Source organism: Synchiropus splendidus, chromosome 18 (assembly GCF_027744825.2).
Source record: "Synchiropus splendidus isolate RoL2022-P1 chromosome 18, RoL_Sspl_1.0, whole genome shotgun sequence".
NCBI lineage: Eukaryota > Metazoa > Chordata > Actinopteri > Syngnathiformes > Callionymidae > Synchiropus > Synchiropus splendidus.
In genome coordinates this window covers 11,981,415-11,992,021 of record NC_071351.1, presented here as the reverse complement: position 1 = coordinate 11,992,021, position 10,607 = coordinate 11,981,415, and positions in this window count along the sequence as shown.

Here is a 10,607-nt window from a genome sequence, read left to right as displayed (position 1 = left end):
TAAGTTAGCTCACAATCCAAGGAGGTGGAACAAAGAAAGAACTGAAAGATTCTGAAGGCTAGAGATGAATAGACCTTCTCACAGTAGAACATGCTTGAGAGGACGAGACAATAAATAAATCCAGGATATGTAAATGCAGAGTGACATTAAGAATTTAATCAGCTAAATGAAACATCGGCCCGCCGTGCGTTCAAACATTCCGATATTTCAGCTCTCGACGTTCCAGCCCGACTTCTTTAGAAGTCTTTTCCCAGAACTCGGCCGAGACTTTGTCGAACACGGTGTAATCACGCTGCGCCCGAGAGCCAAAGCAGAATAAGACCCAAGTAAACCGGCTCCCTCCAACAATATCCTGATGGTTCACAATGCGTTCACAATCATGCAAATGCAGCTCATCAAAAGACAACTTCTAAATCCCCGGCAGTGAAAGTTCGCTTCTGTAGCCACAACTTAACCATCCAAGCCTCTTTTCTTCCCTGTCCTATATTCTGCAGTCATATTGTTTGCATTCCAAGCCAGTGCCCACACAGCTGGAGGATAAGCCAAGTCTCTGGGTAGATAAAGTACAGCACCACGGGCTTCTGCTGCGACTGCTGCACCCTCTTTTCATTTCCCTTCTGTCTGCCGGGGTGTCAGAGGCTCCTGGCCACAGCTGGAAGATGAATAGTGCTGCAGCGCTACACTTTGTCATGGTGTCCAAGAAGCTTCTAAATGGCATTGAGAGACTCTGAAGTGCTCACAAATGGGATCCCTGCAGCCCTGTGTAACCTTGTATGTACAAAACAGCCAGAATCTATAAAAGGTGCCCGACTCAAATATTGCCTCAGATATTTCAAATCTCCTACAGGTTCACCGGGAACATGGCCATGTAGCACAGCCACACGTGTCCACGGCATTCAATTTCATTTGGCCTCGCCCGTAAATCCCCCCTGACACGTCGACAAATAGCCAACATAAGTCTTCCTCCGGCTTTATATCCAATGTTTAAGCGACATTCTTGTGCGAAAATTTAGTTGTCAAGCGATGCTGCAGATATCTGTCAGTTACTGCACAAATAACAGAGGAGTTCATCCGGAGACATCAATAAAGCCAAGAACCATGAGCTCATCCGGCGAAGGTTAAGCATTCCATCAAGATTCTATAGGGGCATTCAGTGGAAACCTCTTTTATACGCTCGCTCATGCCGGTTCTCCAGGTTTTCATCCCCCAGAGGCTGTGCATATCCTTTCACAAATACTGTAATGTGGAGGGTAAACCTGACCCGAGCAAGACTTGGGCACTAAAAACTGTGACGGGGAGCTAGAAAAATATTTTCAGAGGAGTTAAATCACTAAAGAATTTGATATGAACCATTAATAAACCTGGTCATTTACTACTAACATAGTCTTCTCAGTACTTTAACATGATTGACTTCAGACGAATAATATACACAAGAATACATTTCATTTATTGACGGTAATCGAGAGAGTCACAGAGGGAAAACGTATGATGTCATGAACTCTATTTGCTGGTTTACAGTTAGTAATACGTCATTTGGAAGAGGTTTAGCAAGAACGGTTAAGCTCTGTTCACTCTGTGCAGGAAGGATATGAAGGTCAACCAGCAGATTCATGCTGCCTTCCAGTCACCTTGGAACGAGAAAACCCATCAGTTGAAGAGAAACTACATGTGAAAACTGCGACTTCCTGCTTGGAGGAGCCATGTTGGACTGAATCCACAGAGTGGTGATGATCTTTCCACAATGGAAACCTACACAGCTGGAACACACCCTAAGACAGAGTGGGCTCCAAGAGTGTGACACAAATGATGCATTTTCTCCTCTCAGTTATTGGCATTGGATCACAATACACTGGAAATATAGATAAAATATTTGGAAAATCTGATGCCCCTCCAAGTCCCACTTCACTCCATGGATACTACGGCAACTAGTGATGTGTGTGCGTGTTTCATCAAACACGTTCATCTCATTTGTGTGTGTAGAAGAAAGATTCGTGTCATCAAACTGAGTGTGTGTGTGCATGTGTGTCTCCTTGTATCGCTGGACTTGTGGCGACCAATTCCAACGCAATTGTGGGTAAAAACCCTTGTTGAGAACAAAGGTGCCCACAAGTTTAAGCTTCAGTTTGAGGAGTAAAACTTCAATATAACTGGGCCATTTTAACTGAGTTTGGTTTGGTCTTGTTTTGGATGGTTAGGTTTAATAATGCTAAAACTTTCATTGCGTTGTGATAATAATGTGTTTCCAAGGAAGACCGTTGCCAACAAACATGGAGGGTTTCGCTTAAATTTGAGGCGTTAAAGGAGTCTGTTTCGGAAGCAACACAAATGAGAAGAGGTCGCCTTCGTCGGGTAGAATACAGTCAAGCTAAACAAGGTGGTAGCTAGTACTTTATCATGCCCCGAATGTGTGACAAATACTTGGCTTACTTGAGTGTGCTGACTGAATATGCGAACACTGATCACATAACTCATTTGTTTTTTTGGTAGATCATCAGTGTCAGATCACTTGAAGATCCAAACAGCCGCAGTGCTCCCGCTCTTAAAAAGTAAAAGAGGCTGCATGTAGAGTGAGTGTTGCAGCGGTTATCTGGTGTTCATGACTAAAGCCTCACCTTGATATGCCTCCTGGCGCTTTGGAAGGGTTGAGAGGAGACGGGGATAAAAGGAATCTGCCAGCGCTGCCTTCCCTCTGTCGTCTGGTTCCTCTTACACCAGGGGCAACAACACCTACCTGCTCTGTTCTCGTGGAAATGCATCAAAGGGCCTGAAAGAGAGACGAAAACAGCAAGAGTGAAGGGCTGAAAAACAAGCCTGCGCTACTTTGTCTCGGCATTGTTGCTCTTTGGATTGTCCCGGTTCCTGTGACAGTAAGCTCTGCTTCTCCTTCGCCTTGCGCTGGAGCTCCAAAATGGAGCGCTGTGTGTAGGTGCTGCGCTGGAAATCCGAGGCACCCACTCAGCCAGAGTAAACACAGCTTCATTTGTCAGTTTCGGGATCCAGCCATCCATATTTTAGTGGTTAGAAGGTATTCCTGACTCCTGATGAAAGTGGGGCTGACACTGCAGAGAGCCCCGGGCCCCAGGAATTTGAACCGAGCTTAGACCAGAGACGCCGCAGGCCTACAGGCACTGATTACAACGTCTCCCATTAAAAGCAGCCATGATGGAAATGGACTGTGACTCACAGGGTGGCCAATGAAATATGCATTCATGGACACCTCCGGGACATTTTTAGCAATGTATGTCAAATGAGTGACAGCGACAACACCAACGTGAGCATCACCTGAACGCAGGGATCGACTCAAAACCACAGAGAAAATGTCATGGTGAAGGATGAATGAATGGAAATGGTCTACTCACAAGATTCAGGGTGAAGTCTGGGGTTCCGTCCTATGAAGCTCTTAAGCTCCGTCGTGTAGTCCTAGGACATGCAGTTGTCCATGGTTTGAAACTTGCAGAGAAGAGCTTCACTGCTACGCAACAGGACATGGTGATGTTTTAAACCCGAGTGGTTGCTCAGGCAAGTGGCTTTACCTTGCTCACCTGCATTTTCCCCAATACCTGCTCAATATGTCAAGCTTTTACAAGTCAGACGGGCCTGGTCAGTGAGCCAGACTGTGCTGACCTGCGGGTCAATTTTCCCAGTGATATTATTTGCCTTTCATTTCTGACCACAAGCTGGGAAAAACACTCTGCTATTACAGCCATTTTATCTTGAAGAATAAAGCGGTTGACTTTGCTTCAACTAACAGGCGTCTCAGTTTGCGCATGAAAGTTTCCTCTCAGCGACGGTGGAGGCTTGACCTGCAGATGAGGACTTTATTTCCGCTCCAGGTGACTTTTACTTCAGCGTCTGAAGCACTGAGATTAAAAAGAATCAAAAGGTTCCCATTCCAGCAACAGAAGAAGAGACCTTTTCAAAGAGATTTTTCTTTTCTTCACAGGACCTTGAGTAACATATCGTGTGTTTTACCGTCGGCTTCAAAGTCCCACGGAGGAGGAATTCATTAGCGCGGCCAATGATCAGCTCTGCGCCATTCATGCGAGAGACTATGGAGGAGCGCAGCGGCGGGTAATTGAATGTGTGGAGGTCTTTAAACAACCATCATCAAAAGTAAACACTTCACCAGCATTTGCTACTCAAACATTTGCTGTCAGGTTTGTTGCAAAACCTGGATGCAGACTCCAGCAAGCAGGAGCTGGCGGGAGTCGGGAGGCGTTTGTTTTCTTCAGACACAGGTAGACAACCTGTGTCCTCAGGTCTCTTTCTCTCTCTCATGTGTGTTTTGAGGACGACACTTTCAGCTCCTGTATATAATCACTTTTATCCCACAAAACTCAGACAGCTCATTATCGTCAATCTCGTCCGAACACTCCATCGTCATTACGCGCTCATCACGCTATGCAAAGTGGCAGCTCTCCGAATGACACACTTCAGAGAGAGTGGCTGGATTTTAAACGCAGCTTGACAATGGAAACGCTTCCAACACACTGCACCGTTTTGTGAATAAAAGAGAAAATAATAAAGATCAACTAATTCAAAATTCCAGGCGGAAAAACTGGAATATATCCAAGATTCCAGCTTCAGATTCACAGTCGAAACCATGATCTCTTTATATACTTGCCAACGGTTGAACTTGCTTTACAGATAGTTTCTGCCCAAGTGTTGTGTTTTTAATAAATGACACATAATTTCTCAGATAAAAAAGCTCTTCATCATCCAAAGTATTTTCATAAGGAGTTTATGAGCCCATGAGCAGCTTCATCTCTGCTCAGGCCTTGGATCCAGCACAACATTCCTCCTTCTATAACAGACCTGGGCAAAGTGTGGCCCTTCGACAGTATTTATGGAGTCAGAGTAAAACTATCAAGCAGACATTGCTTTTGTCTCGGAGATTTTTCTCTTGTGGATTGTTTTTTGTTCATTATGATGCAACAAGAAACATACCTTTCTCTTTTTTCTTCAGTATTCATCTTTTCCGTTGGGTATTTTAGGGGTATTTCTTGTCCCCTAAAATACATCAGAATTGAAATGTATGAGACGTATGGTTTCAATAAAATAAAACACAACAAACCAACATTTTCTGTTCATTTTTTTTGTGTAATTTCATCATCACTTTCCCTGTCCACGGTCACAATATATAACCTGCCCCTTCAGGAAATTTAATATTCCACTGTTCTGTAAGATGAAAATGTATTGGCCCGACTCAGATCTGAGACGAAGATTCACTCACATCAGAAACGACCGCTCAGTGACCAGAAGTAAGAGAAGACGGGCAGGTGCAGCCATGTGCTGTACGCATGGAGACACAACTCAGGTAGAAACGATACACACACACACACGCACAGAAGCCACAGACTGACTGTCGCTTTAATACTGGATGACGTTTACTTGTCTCCAGTTTGTCTGTTTCTCGACAAATATGACTCAAGATGGAAAGGCAGGAGGGGGAAATGTTGCAAGAAAGTCTGAATTCATTTGCTCGTCCAACGCAGCAAGCTCACAAGTTCTGAACCTAAACATCCGCTTCTCGCCTGTCGTCGTGCTCGAAACCAACTTCGTGAACTGAAAGCTCCAAAGATCGAGCGAGAAGTCGAGGGTCTCTTTAGTTTTTAGTAAACGTGGCGGCGACATTTACGTCTCCTGTAATTCCCCAATGAAGCAGCAGGGTAATCTGTGAACTCCAACATCCGCAGAGAAGCACATTTGCTGTCGATATCGTCTTGAGATGTGGGTGGGGGGGGGAGCTAATCACGGGAGAGGACTCATTTAAATTAATGGTGGCGCTCGTTCACTTGGCGGCAGCGGCGGCGGCTCTCAGGCCGTGGTTACCCCGAAGCACAGCCTTTGGTTTAATTAGAAAGCTCCATTGTGAAGCGAGGAAAGAGGGATGAGGAGGTGGAAGCAGCCTCCGATTGAACACTCTGTCTTCCAACCCATTTGGTGGACATGAGCTGAGGAAGGTGCAGGGAAGCAGGAGATGCTATCTGAAGCCGGATAAGACGGCGCCCGTCCTCACCGCGTATCTCCGCTGGAATCGACACGCGAACAGCGGCACCTGCAACGGTACCGAGCCGTGACGTCCCAGTGATGTCTTCCTATGGAGGGCGCGGCGTTTCGCTGCGTAATGAAATATGTCTCCCTTGATGTATGGCTGCAGGAGAAGCCCAAATCGAAAATTGAATCATCCTAACTTAATTTGAGGTTGGGGCAATCAAATTACTTGTTTTGGCTGCAGTGCCGACGATGAATTCATCTTTGTGACAAAGCTGTCGAGGCGGCGTTGAAGGAGCGGAGGGCGGCGGGCGCGACTCGTGTTGCTTAAAGAGGCACCAAGCCGTGGCTGGCGTGGCGCAGATAATCAGCTGTCAGAGGGAAGTGTGAGGTTGGATCTCTGGAGGGTTATTATGTTTTCAGCGCACAACAAGCTACGAGCAGACGTTCGCATGGCCCCGAGCTGCGGGCTGAAGATAAAGTGTCAGAAATTGTTAGAATCCAGTTTGTGTTCATTTGTGCTGCAGCTGAAACATCATCACATCCACGGCAGCGGCGGCGGCGGCGGCAGCGGCAGCGGTGGCGGCTTCAAATGACTCTGCCGAATTACATTCATTAAAATGAGCTCATCCAGATGAAACCAAACTCATTTTCTCACCCGCGTTTGTCTATTACCATATAGATTCCTTTATTTTTACACATTGCTTTCCAGATACGGCCGCCTCGATCCAAGAAATGTTTCAGCTGATATCATTAAAATACCGTTTGCAGAGTGACACGGCAAATGTTTGGCTGAAACACAGATGCTATATTATTATTAATGTCTGAGAGACGGCATCGTACGCGTCTCTCAGGCTTCATTTATGAGCTTGTTAAACTGCGGTCCGGAGTAGAAAAACCTGTCAGCCTTGTTTCTCTATCACCAGTGCGTCACGTGACTGTCCAACATGTGGTCGGGCTGGAGCTTAAGCCGAGGGGTGGCGCTGCTGGAGGGTCCGCTCTTGAGAAACAGTTTCACGTCACTTGGTATATGTAGTACCAAGCAATCACGACGCTAACCCTAACCCATATCGCAGACTTAGAACACTACAGTGACTCCTGGTTTCAACATCCAGGTTATATTCAGGGTTTCAAAATCCACTTTAGGGTGCGGCTGTCTGGGTCTTGGCATCTCAGATTTTCTTAGGACGGGGCTACCGGCATTTCCGTTGTCGACTGATAATGTGAGATCCATTTTTTTTGGAGCACATCTGTTGCAAGAGATGCATCTGTTCTATAATATATGCACAGAAATGTGAAGTAAACATTTAATAGTTCACTCACGGCATGTTGCTTTTCCGTCACGAACTATTTACAATGACAGTACTGAACACAAACAGCAAGGCATATTCAAATTAAAATGCAAACAAACACATTTATGTTCTGAGATGCAGCATGTGAAGGGCTCAAATGTTTCCAAGGCGCTTGGAAAAGTAAACGGAATAACAGGAAAGATAAAGAATAATGCACCCATTGGCATAGAGTCGAGGTTTTCCCAGCTTTAGGGAGATTTTTTATCAACACGTAGTGAAGCTCCCGAAACTCTGTTGAAGACCTTAAGGAGCGCACAATGCGCCGGAGTGACACGTGAAAATGTTAACTCTCTGAAAACACATTAGACAGGTGTCTAAACCTCCACTGAAACAAAGCGCAGTCAGATGACTAACCAGCTGCAGCGATGCCAACTTTCTATTCAAATCCGTGGACAGGTTTTTTCCCAATAAATTTGGATGCCAGGGTGAGACAGGCGTTCCAGCAAATATGGCATCAGAAGTAGGCCATAACTGAACCAAGTGTCAAGCAAAGACCCTTATGTGAAGGCAAGTTGAAACACGACTGGCAAGTGAATAAGAAACACTGGTGCAAAAGTTCACTTTCCCAAATGGTGGATACATTGTGATGCCGTATCATGAGGCTGACTATCCACATGTATGCGGCAGGTCTTCTCTGGGCCGAGCTCTCTTCTTCCCTGTTACTTTTTCCTGAGATGATTCTAATGTTGGACTGAATCTGAAAAAGTCTCTGCACAGAACCGAGGAAGTCTTCCCAGCCATTAGTAGGGCCGGAGTGTTTCTCTGCTGGTCGATCCCTCGACTTGTTGAGAGGAGCGGACTTGTCCGGGGCGTGACGCTGACTCGAAATGACAAAGAGTGTGGGAGGGCAGTTTTAGTGTATCACTCCTTCATTCTTCCCCTCGATTCACACGTCTAGAAAACCAGAGCCGCAGGCGAGGAATGGCGATGTGCTGAGTAGACGTCAGAAAAGCAGAAACAACGGCGCTTCTGACTCCAAGAGGTGAGCGCGCCTGGCAGAATTAACAAGGAGCCGGATCTGCTTCATCCAATTTGCCCAATTGGGAATAAGTGCGTGATGGGCCATCGCAGATAAAGCCTGTCCATGCACACTGACTTCACCGTGATTGATGCAGCTCGTGTTTAAAAAAAGACGCGATAAATTATCACGCGGAGCCAATAACCGCCGCGCAGAAGAGGCTTTTCTTTTTTCTTCGTCTTCTTAAGTGAGTCAGAGTGTGGGAGACGGATCAACACGCTTCCGTACTTAAAAAAAGAATCTCAGTGAGCAGGCTTGATGATCCGGCAGTGCTGATGTGGAACACGATTTAGGGCCGTTCTTTCAGCCTCAGCGGACACACCCTGATGAACGCCCTCGAATAAATTACGTCAAGTAAAAATACTGAAAAGAGGCACTGGGGATTCGCAAAACTTAATGCGGTGTTTAGAGATTATTGTCGGGTTGAAGAGGAAAGCAGGAGAAACTGGGGCTTGAATATCTTGGAGGCACATTTTGAGACGTGACCAAAAACATTGAGTTCCTCGCAACAAGACGATGCATCATCCTCTGCACATGGGATTAAAACACCCCGACACTTTTAAAGCACCGTCCATGCTCAGCGTTATGTACAGAACCAGATATGGGCGGAGCCTTCTGTCCACGCTGCGTTCATTTCGTCCGCATTTCCACACGTTTCCACATAGCTAACAGATATGGACCAAACGCAGCAGTACCACTGGAAACCATGGGGGCAGTGTTGTGGTTACTACCTCATACAGTGGTACCTCGGTTCTCGACCACAATCCGTTCCAGTTGGAAGCGATTTGTTCGAAATCTGAATCGATTTTTGGAAATGGAAATAGAAATAATGTGTCCAGAAGTGAAGAGGTGCCCGGTGCGTGTCCAGCTCTGAATGTGCGCTTCTGTGCAGTTTGGCTGTGACAAAGTCATAAGCCAAGTCACGCTCTGTCCCAGACTCGCCTCATCCCTGTACCAGCTCCAGCCCACAACAGGACATCAAACCCTGGAGTGTGCGCTCCAGCACCTCCCCTGTGACACTCTATCACGGTCCAGTGGGGAGACAGGAAAACAGTCAGCAAATGTAGCTAACGGGACACGTCTGCATGCAGAGGCCACGTTAACAAATAACAAAGCGCGTCGTGGGTCAGCTGATCGGTCCGCGCACGTTATGTTTTTTCCGGCTTTTTTCGGGGGTATTTGAGTTCTGGATTTTCGTTTGAAATCAGTAGCAAAAAAAATCTCAAAATTTTCGTTCCAACTCCGATTTGTTCGAAGTCTGGGATGTGCGAAAACCGAAGTTCCACTGTACATAGCTGTAATGAGACATGAAGAAGACATAACAATGGCGGGAAATTCTCCATCCTCCTACAATGCTGCCTCCGTTTCCTCCTTTGTGCAAGAGGCACATTACATTATATATATTATTTTGGAGTTTGTCGTTGTCATAAACTGTTGATGGTGGGCTGCTCCCCCGGTGGATATATTGGTGAACAGCAACATCAACGCATTGGAAGCATGTGACAGTAACATTGTTACTGGGTATAGGCCTTAAATCTGAAGAAAATACTGCAGGAGCTTGAAGAGAGTGCAGGCAGGGTGTGATGTCATCGCAGCAACATGACTTATGAGGTCCATGGATGTGGGAAATGACTGCATGAAGAGACTAGGGAGGAGACAGGTTAAAGGTAGTGTGGTAACCCATGATGGGAAATCTATATTGGGAAAGCTGTACAAGTAACATCCGACTTGCGACCTGCTCGACTTACGTCCGCCCATACTTACGACCATGGCCAGCAGATGCTTTTTTTTAATTCAATGTCTGGCACCGCAGCACATAGCAGCCCGGCAACCCGTACAAGAGTTACGGCAGCACAGTATCCCAGCATCTCACTCTCACACAGCGGTCTACCACTACAGTAGCACCTATAACCCCCACGTCGGCTATTTTGAATGGCATTCCACTTACGTCCAATCTGACTCACAACCGGTTGGTCGAAACCGATCCCAGTCGTAAGTCGGATGTTACTTGTATTGCTACAGAAGCGTGGAAAACTGTGTATGACAAGTCAGAGAACACAGGAGCAAAATGACATGCGGTATATTTTTGAAAATGTTGTTTACTCTTTCATTTTTTGTCTCACAAATCTATTTTTGGGCCATTAGTTTCAATATTTTTGATGGATTATTGTTTTCTTCATTTAAGTTCCCGTTAGGTGCATAGTTGAGCAGGGCTATGTTTCAAAACTTGTGCTCCAGTGCTG